We start from the raw sequence: 10,482 nt of genomic DNA on the forward strand, positions 1-10,482 counted from the left end.
ATGCAAAGCCAGACTGGACTCCTGAGCACTGGTCAGCCAGTTCACTCTTTCTACTCTATTACTCTCTTTTAGCTATTCCCCTCCCACCCCACCCCCCCGCCAAAGTACAGCAATTAATGTCTGCACAGAATTGGTATCTTTGAAGCCCTCTTTTTTTCCTTTAAATAAAAACAGCTCTACTCACACCACGAAGCTCTGTGCTATGCTAACCCTCTGGTGCCTCCATACTATATGTGAGAAGAACTTTGCTGCGGAGGCGTCACAAAGTCTCTTTTTTGTTTTTAATTGAAGTACAGTTGATTTACAATGTTGCATTAGGTTCTGGTGTAAAGCAAAGTGATTCAGATATATATATATAGACATACCTATGTATGTATGTATGTGTGTATGTATGTGTGTGTGTGTGTGTGTGTCTGTATTCTTTTTCAGATTCTTTTCCATTATAGGTTATTATAAGGTATTGAATACAGTTCCCTATGCTATACAGTAGGACCTTGTTATTTATCTATTTTATATAGAGTAGTGTGTACAAAGTCGCTTCTTAAAAAGGCAAAGAAAAAGGAGATAGATGGGGAAAGGAAACCCCACATTTTCGGAGTTGCTATTACATACAAGGAACTGGGCTGGATGCTTGCCTAAGAGTGCAAGCCCCTACTATGTGCCAGTGGCAGAATAGTCTATGTCAGTTTTCACAACGCTGTGCTTTATGCATATTGTGCACATTTCACAGAAGAGGAAAGTAAGATTCTGAGATGTCACTCACAGCTACCCCCTTATCTCCCCGGCAAGGGAGGAAGCAGGCTTATCATCAGGCTACAGGCCAAGCCCACCAAAACTCCAACACTGAACGCTCACACTGATCCACTTCGTATAGACTTGGGGTAGGCAGAATCGTGCCCGCCCGAAGATGTCCACCTCCCAACCTCCACAGACTCTGAATAGATTACCTTACGCAGCAAAGGGGGTTGCTGGTATGATTAAGTTAAGGCTCTTGAGACTAGGAAACCACCTTGGATTATTTAGGGGGGCCTGATAATCACAAGGGTCCTTATAAGAGAAAGAGGGAGGCAGGAGAGGCAGAGAAGTAGATGTGACAAGGGACAAGCAGAGCTTGGAGTGATGCAGGGCCACGAGCCAAGGCAGGTGCACAGCTTCTGGAAGCTGGAAACAGCAGGGAAACAGATTCTCCCTTGGAGCCTCCAGAAGCAATACAGAACCATTTTAGGCTTCTGACTTCACAACAGTAAGCTAATACATAGTTGTTTTAAGGTACACTTGTGGTAATATGCTAAATAGCAATAGGCTACTAATTCAGCACTCTTTTTCCCTACTTAAAAGGATTTTATTTTGTAAATAAGTTCATTTAGAAAACAAACTTACAGTTACCAAAGGGGAAAGGAGCGGGGGCGGGGGAGGGATAAATTAGGAATTTGGGAGTAACATATATACACTACTGTATATCAAATAAACAACAAGGACCTACACCTATAGTTCCCTGTGTGTATAGCACAGGGAACTATACTTGGTCTTTTGTAATAACCTATATGGGAAAAGAATCTGAAAAAGAACATATATATATATATATATATATATATATATATATATATATATCTGAATCACTTTACTGTACACCTGAAACTAACACAACATTGTAAATCAACTATACTTCAATAAAAATAAATAAATAAAAAAATTTAAAAAGGATTTTAGTAGAACTCTATACTGGCGTAAGTAATACCAACTAGACTTGAGAGCCTGTCCTGCCCCCACCAATTTCAAAACCATAAGGCTAATCAGGAATGCCATACGAACATTCTTACAAAAACAGCTGATCTCAAACCAGATAAAATTTTAATTACTGACTAGGACTGCCATGTTCCAATTAGACAAGTATTTTCACACACCAACCTTCAAGCCCAGGAACAGTTTTCACTTTTTTCCCACTCTAAAAAAATAACCAATTTCTATAATTAGGGGTCAAGTTTTCAAAAAAACTATTTCTTATTTTGCACTAAAAAACCAGTGCATCCAGGCGCTGCTGCCCTGGATCACTGGTCTCCCTCCAGTTGTGGACCTGGGAGCAGCTCTGCACATCCGGCCAAGAGGCAGGGGGCCACGGCTGGGGCTCCTGACCCAGTAGCGGCCTCCGGGGCCAAGGCACCCCCATGGCCTTGGCTGCTATGCGGGGGTCCCTGGGGTACATCGCCTTCCTACCTGCCTCATCGCCAGGGCTTGGTGGGCTGGTCACTTGGTCGGCGACCTGCAGCATCCAGGGCGCCCACCGGCTGCCGGGGTCTGTGCTTTGGGGTCATCCACCCCATACACTCGGTACCGAGCAGTGGGCCAGGCTGTGGGGCTGGGGCCACCGCGGGCACCTTCGTGGGAAGGAAGCGAAGTCCCAGGGGTGGTAGGGGAAGAAATGGATTTGGTTTCCCCACTGTCTGGTTTATGCATGAAGAGCACAGCCATCCCTGAACTTGGGGCTCCTGGACTTTCCTCTCTGTCTCCTCACCAAGGCTGACATTGGTCAAAGATCAGATACCTTTCCAGAGAGTTCTTAAGCACCACTGACCACGCAGTTCTGACAGTATTTCATGACAATATATGGTGACAGTTTAGAACAAGTGCTTCTCAGCTAAGAATTTCTGCAAAGTAGACTGGGTAAGTCATTCTGCTGTACAGCCCTAGTGATGATACTGGGGACCATACGGATGATTGCGAAGCCACAACGGCTCAAAAGAAAGTTTCAGAGAACAAGGTATATACATGTATATATACATACATATATGTATATATCGTCCAATTTCAGGGGTGGCAGGGATAAGGGAAAATGGGAAAATGTCACACCTCCAAGGGACAGACTACACGGGACACCAAACAATGTGTTCAAGGATGTGCGAGTTTATCAGCTTTACAACAAGCCATGCAAGTGAAAGGTGCCATGGATGGACTTAGAAGACATCAGTGGGAGGATCTTCTCTCTGCCACATCTGAGGCTTTGACAGTTATGCAGAAGGGCGGAAATATCTTCAGAAATTTAGGGAGGCTATAGAAGGAGAGACAGGAGACACGGGAAAGGTGGAAATATCACAGCTACAGATAGATTAAGTGAAGAGCTTCCCAAGGAGAAATTTACTAACCAGTGACCAGCTGATTGAATAGCTGCAGATGGTCAACTGTGGAATGTTATGGTTTACACATAATCATATCAGTAGATTTCTGATGTTCAACAAACTCAGTTTCCATGACCTGAAGAAATGATGGAATAGGGGGTGTAGAGAAGCAAAGGAGGCTGGAAGATTCTGGAACAGAGGCGATAACAGGAACCGACCTGTGAAAGGAGGTCTCTGTATATTTAAATAGTTATAATGTTGCTTTTTGACACTTGACCAACTGAGGTGTTAATTCTGACTTAAGAATCTTTTTTTTTAAATGAATGATTTCAAAGAAAAATTTGGATTGTAAAGGTATGAAAATATTTTTTTGTATGAGAAAAAAAGTGGGATTCAAAAAAAATTTCTGTAGTGACTGACATCACTTAGGCTAAGAAATAAAGTCAAGGCTTTGTTACCTAAAGACAAAATCAATAAACTAAGAATGGCAGCTATCTGGGGCCATTAATAATTATAGCATTAGATTGCATTTAAATGAGTCATTCCTAAAGATATTATTTTACAGATTATATACATTAATACATTAATTAACCCCTCAAAGGGGATAGAAATAATCTCTTAGAGGGGAAAAAAAATCCTGTTAAAATTCAATCTCTTGGCTAAGGGGTTTTGGGTAAATATAGTATCATGAAGCCTCATCAAAACTCATCAAAATGAATTTCCCCAAGTTTTCTTTATTCATTCATTCATAAACAAAATTAATATAATGCATTCAATATGCACTGAAGGCCTCTCCTATACCCAGCACTGGCTTGGCCCTGGATTTGGAAAGACCCAACATGCAGTAAATAAACAGAAAAGCAAACACATTCTAATGAATACAGCCTAAATTTCCCCAAATGTACATATAGACGCCCTTCTCATATAGAGCTTATTATGGGTGGACATCACCCACCTCTGTCCATGCAGTCTTCAACTGAGTTATCAGATTAGTAACCTGCGTAAACCTTACTGAAGACTGTGATATGAATGGTTCTCATATCCAAATCTGTACACACTTTTCAAAAATATCCATTATTTCAATGAAGTAAACCTGCTTTAACATCCACAATAACTCAGTCACAAAATTTATAAGCTTTTAAAGCCAAAATGAGTGCCATGACAAAGATTCTCTAGTCATAATACTGTATTACACATTATAGGCCTACTGGAAACGTACTTAACTCCATCTTTTTTCAAGTCATTATTTAAGTTATATCACAACCTTCATCACCAATTCTGGGAGGGCAATACTGTCTCCCTTTTAGGTTAGATGTTACACAGTCAGTGCACAGCTATGCAAGGGTGAGGACCACCCCCTGACTCAGAGGCCCAGGACCACTTCCTACCACATACAAGCCTTCATGGCTGGTAAACAGTCTGCTCCAATTAGATAACGGTGATCAGTTTCACTGCCAAACAAGTTTACTGAACCAGTTGGTTAGTGGAACTTGAATTTCTGGCTCCAAGCCGCATCTCCCTAACTGCCCTATAAACCTGGAATCCCCCGATGGAGGTGATGAGGGAAGGGGTGTTGTGTAGTGGTTAGGGGCTTATGCTTGTGGAGGCAACAGACCTGAGTTCCAATGACAGCTCCACCGACGACTCTGTGACCTTGTACACATTATCCCACTGCCCCAAGTTTCTGCATCTTTATCAGCAAAATTAGGATGTTGCTTAATAATAACACTAATGTTTAATAACCACGTATCACTAAGAGCCCTCCTTATATTACCCCATCTAACCCTCATAAGGGTTTGGTTACAAAGAAGCGGTGCTGCCAGACTGTGACGTTTTATTAACTGGCTCCAGAATCCCTGCTCCTTGGGGAGGTGGTTCTGACCTGGAAAGCAGCTTCCTGGAAATCTTGATTCAGTAAAGCAGGGGTGGAGCCTAGGAAGGCGATCCTTAAGAAATACGCCAGGGGGTGCTTCCCTGGTGGCGCAGTGGTTGAGAGTCCGCCTGCCGATGCAGGGGACATGGGTTTGTGCCCCCGTCCGGGAGGATCCCACATGCCGCAGAGCGGCTGGGCCCGTGAGCCATGGCCGCTGCGCCTGCGCGGCCGGAGCCTGTGCTCCGCAATGGGAGAGGCCACAACAGTGAGAGGCCCGCGTACCGCAAAAAAAAAAAAAAAAAAAAAGAAATACACCAGGGGTATCCTATGATCAGCTAAGTTTGGGAAACACTATGTGGGAAAGATTATAAAACTTATAGATAAACAACCAAATGCCCTACCAGTTAAGGGAAGATTCTTACCCTCTTTCAGGGGCAATATAAACATTTAGATGACTCCATGGCTACTCAGGCTGGTTGCTGGCTGGGTTCTGTCGAGGAAGGCTCCCTGCCCTGTAGCCTGGTCCGCTGAGGACCTACCCTGACAACCCACGGAATTGATAACTGGACTCGAACCACTGCAATCTGGATTAGAGTCCTGACTCTGTCTCTTCCTGTCTAAGCATGTCACTGGGTGAGTCATCTCACCGCTCTGAACCTCAATTTTCTCATCTGTAAGATGGAGATGAGAGTTGGCTGACACAATTGGAAGAATTAGGAAACTGAGGTGTGCAAGAGGGCTTTTTTGACCTTTATTAAGTGTAAAGGGCTAAACAAAGGTAGGGTCATTACTAACATGTCATTCTCCATGCAAGGAACCTCCTGCCCTCATTGGCTCAAGTCCTGCCCAGAAACACAGTGGCTAGTAGTATTGGTGGGGTTGGTGGTGGTGGTGGTGGGGGTGAGGTGGGGAATGGAATGGCACTTGGCTTCCTGAACTTCCTGAACATGATGCCTAAGAAAAATGACTTTTCTCTGAGATAAGCTTTATGTCAAACTTTTAGCTACATGACAAGAAAATGCTTAGCTACTGGAAAAAAAGAATTTTCCAAAACTTCACAGAAAACAAACTAGCAGGGAATGTGCTTTCTCAGGGACTTGGTAAGAACGACCTTTAACCCTGGCTAAAGATTAACAATGATAATTAAATTATTAAGCTGGAAACTTATTGTTAGTTATGTTTTAACTAACAATGCAGTGTTTACTGCATTTGAAAGAGTTGAAAGAGTCTGGTCGCTCTTGGTTTATTTAGTTAGGGCCAGAGAGGTGTGATATACCCTATCAAGGTCACTATAGGGGGACATGGCTGAGCGTCCATTGTGTGCCAGACACAGGGTGTTCCATGCGTTACTAGACTGCTAAATTCTCACTTCAGCTCTCTAAGAAATTTCCCCCTAATTTGCAGAGTTACTCAGAGAAATCCAGTGCCATGCCCAAGAAGGCAGTTCGGCCTGACTTTATACCCCACTTCTGACCCTTGTGGGGCCAGAAGTGATGTGTCTGGCAAGGGCAATCACGTTCATTGAAGGAGCACATTTCCTACTTTGGCTTTGTGCTGGTCGTCCACACACAGCATTCCTTTCTTATGGGCATGGCCACACAAGAGATCAAATTATAGATCAGAAAGCTGAATCCTGTGCTAAGAAGTAGATTCTTTCAAAGGGCATTTCCACTCAGCAATGGCTTTCTGTTGCATACCCTCCTCTATTCCAGGGACAGGTCTGCATGGAGACATGGGGCCTGTGTAGAATCAGGAAGCCATGGGGAATGACTGCCTTCTGTCCGTCTCCCTGCCACCATACTCCCTGCCTCCACTCTCCATCCATAAGGCAGATCCCATTCTTCTATGAACTTTAAAACACCCAGGTAACAATACAATCATTGTTCATATTCTGGTGAACCTCAAGATTAACTTTGGGTTTCTTAATCAATTTCTTATGATGAGTGAATTCTTATCCATTTTTCTAAAAAAAATTCTATTAGTTTTTACTTGAGATGGTGGTATCAGCCTGTAAAAATAATAAAGTACTCCCAAACTGTAGTATTTTGAACATATTCAGTTGAATATTTTCCCACCTACTTTAAAGAATCAAGTAACAGATTATATATACTGTGTATGAAAATATTTCACAAAGTAATAGCAGTTAACTAAAAACTTAATAACTTTGAACTTTGTATAATTAAGTATAGGTTTGATATGTATTCTGACAATAATTTTTCACTGTCTAGGCAAGAGTCAGCCTTTAAAAAAAAATGACTTAGTGCTGATTTCTTACCTTTAACCTCAAACAAAAGGTTGGTTCTATTCACAATTATACTCTAACAGAATGCATCTAACCACAGCTTGCTTAGTAGGATGTAGATGCCATATTTCATTCTAAAGCATCAGAGAGCAAAGAAGTTGTATGATGGATCTGCTCTAAGGGTCACTGCTGCTCTGGTTGTCTTCTCAGCTTCCTTTGCAGGAAGTGAGGAGGGGGAAGGGGTCCCCTCCCTCTGACAACATCTTTCTATACTCATCCACATGGGATTTCATAATCCTGATTTCCTGATCCTGAATTACATCTACTCCTTGCTATACAGCTTCTTCTCGGACAACTGCAACCACAGATATCCCTTTCTTGAAAGCCCATGGGACTTAAATGTTTGCCTGCTCAAGCAAACCCTTGAATACATATTTAAAGCAATCATATGTCAGAGCTGGATAGAAACAGATATATTCTCCTCTCCAAACACCATCATTTTTTCCAAACTAGACAACTGCAGTCCTGAGGGGAGAAAGGAGCTGCTTGAGGTCCCAGAACCTCCTGGTGGAGCCTCCACTTATCCTGCCAGATTTCCCTCTCAGCTTACAGCTCTTACATGGCAAGTTCAGCACCACAAGAGCTGCAAAGTCTCCTTATTTACCTGTATACCTGCCTTGCACCTATTACAGTGCCTGGAACATGGAAGCAGCTAGCTCAGAAAACTGGGGATGGGCAAAGGAAGAGAAAAGCTAGAGACACGCAAGTAAAAATCTAGAAGATGAGGCAGAAGAGAGATATGACTTTGAGAAAAGTAAAAACAAAATGCCATGGGGGTTCAGAAGGCAGTTGCCCATGGAGTGGTTAAGTGCCCGAGCTCTGAAGTCACTCATACTGAGCTTTTTCATTCAGGCACTCAACAAATATTCAGTGAGGGTGTCCCTGGTGCAGGGAACAGACAAATGAGCAAGACAAACAGAGGCCCTGATCTCAAGCAGAGAATCAAACAAGCAAGTAAACAGTTAATTTCAACCGGTGACAAATTCTCTTAAGGAAAAATCACAGGGGTAATCTAACAAAGGATGTGTGCATGAAGGGGCATCAAACAACACAGCCAAGGGAGAGCATCTCTGAGGAAGTAACATGTAAGATGAGACTACAGATGACCAACTGTGTGACTTTAGGCAGGTTACACAACCTCTCTGAGCCCCAGTTTCCTTCCCCATCTGGATCAGAAAGGCAAGGCCAAGTACCTCATGGGGCTGGAGGAATGTAAAAGTAGATGGACCTTTATCACCTGTAAACTCTTAGGCATTGTGGTTATTGTCATTCTGAGAAGGTTAGAGACTCGTGACAAGTGGGAAAGCTCAGGCGGTCAGCACGGAAATGCAAGGTCCGGGCAGGATCACTCCTGTTCCCATTACCTGCTTTTCTCTTCCCTACTAGATTGCGAGTTCTAGGGCAGGGGCCAGGTGGTCTCTGATCTCCGAGCCCCCCCTCTGGGCCAGGAGGATTAGCCAGGAGCTAGGAGCTTGAGGGGCGTGGGGGTCGGTGCCACCGGACCACCTAGCAATCGCTCGCGTCAGTCCCCGCCGTGGCCTGTCCCCGAGGCAGCCATCTTGGGTGTCCTCGCCGCGGCGAGTTTCGTCACGCGGCCGCGGGGACGGCGTGGCAGGGCGCGTGTGGGCGTGGATGGGTGAGCCCCCTCCCATGCCGGGAGACCCACTCCACCGTGGGGGCTCAGGGGGAGCTCAGAGGAGGTCAGGCTGCTGGAGGTGGGGAGCTCAGGCATTGGGATGGCAGGGGTCTCCAAGGTGCTGGGATCCCCTGGCCCGGGAAGTCCCGGGCATGGCGAGGGGGCTTCTGACCTCCCAGCCCCGGTGTCTCCCGGCAGCCGGCCCGCGGGAGCGCGCCCCCGCTCCAGCCTGCGCCCCTCCGCCAGGCTCCCTGCACTTTTCCAGCCCACAGCACCCGGGTCCGCGGCCCACGACTCACCGCTCCCCCCCGGCCACCGCCCGCGCCGCTCTCGGGACCCGCTCAGCGCCGCCTCCGCCGCCACCGGAAGCGCTTCTCCCGCCACGGCGGCCCTGCGCGCCGCCGCCGTCCGGAGCGCGCCCTCCGAGCGCGTCCCCATGCGGAGCCCAGAGGCCCGGCTGGGCTGGGCGGCGGCCGCGCGCGGGAGGCCCCGGACGCGCCCTCTCAGTCGCTGCGCTCTGGAAGCAGCCTCCGCCTGGTCCAGGCGCGATCCTCTGTGCCCGCGCTTTTGCTTCTGGCTCCATCATGAACTCCCAAGTTCACCCTCACCATGGTGCGGGGCTCTGCCATGTTTCCCATTTTGGTTTCCCCGAGACCGACCCCTTACTTGATCATTTCTCAATTCCCAGGGTCTTACGTAGAGTCAGCATCCTCTCATTCATTCATTCAAACCATTGTTTCCCAAAGTGTGGAATTTGGCACCACTGGGGCTACAAGGCGATTTTAGGTGGTACAAGGGCCATGACCTGATTTATGTCTAAACAAGAATCATCATCCTGGCTGCTGGGTGAACAGGCTGTAGAGGAGATGACGTGGAGGCAGAGAAGCTAGTAGGGAGGCTACCCGGGGCTAACCAGGGGAGAGATGACGGTGGCTTGGACCAGGTTGGTAACAGGAGAGGCGGTGAGAATTATTGGATTCCGGGTATATCTTGAAGACAGGTGAAATTTAATAAGTAGTGAAATTACATCATGTTCATGGATAGGAAGGTTCCATTTTTAAAATCGTAAATTCTCCCCAAATTAACCTAAAAATATAATGCAATACCAAACAAAATTCTGTCAACTTTAGTGGGTATACGAGTTTGGTGTATAACTTGACAGGGTGACTGTAAAATGTATATGAAAAATAAAGAGCCAGAAATAGCCAAAACTATATTGAAGAAAAAGAGCAGGGTGGAGTGACTCATCCTATGAACACAGAGAGGTTGTGTGTTTGTGCCGGGATCAACAAATTGTGCAGGCAAATAAGAAGTACCAGACACACACCCTGAACATACAGAAACCTTCTATTAGCTGCATCCCAAGTGAACGGGAAGGTTAGATATTCATTAAATGATGCGGGGGCAATTGAACCCCTACCTTAAACCATATATAAAACTGAACTTCAGGCAGATTAAAGACCCAAATATGAAAAACAAAACTCCCAACTTTTTAGCAGACAATATAGGAGGGTATCTTTATGACTGAGGCTAAGGATGCATTCTTAAATAAACACAA

At 45.4% G+C, this 10,482-nt stretch overlaps 1 protein-coding gene across 4 annotated transcripts in view; it reads right to left on the reverse strand.

The window, feature by feature from the left end:
• The window catches only part of SFXN1 (sideroflexin 1), a 44,965-nt gene extending 35,649 nt beyond the window's left edge, over positions 1 to 9,316 (reverse strand). For all 4 annotated transcript variants that reach the window (XM_060094928.1, XM_060094927.1, XM_060094926.1 and 1 more), the window contains exon 1: positions 9,224 to 9,316. The gene's annotated coding sequence lies outside the window, so the exon portion shown is untranslated. The remainder of the gene's footprint in view (positions 1 to 9,223) is intronic.
• Positions 9,317 to 10,482: the final 1,166 nt, after the last annotated feature.

Source organism: Mesoplodon densirostris, chromosome 3 (assembly GCF_025265405.1).
Source record: "Mesoplodon densirostris isolate mMesDen1 chromosome 3, mMesDen1 primary haplotype, whole genome shotgun sequence".
Taxonomy (NCBI): domain Eukaryota; kingdom Metazoa; phylum Chordata; class Mammalia; order Artiodactyla; family Ziphiidae; genus Mesoplodon; species Mesoplodon densirostris.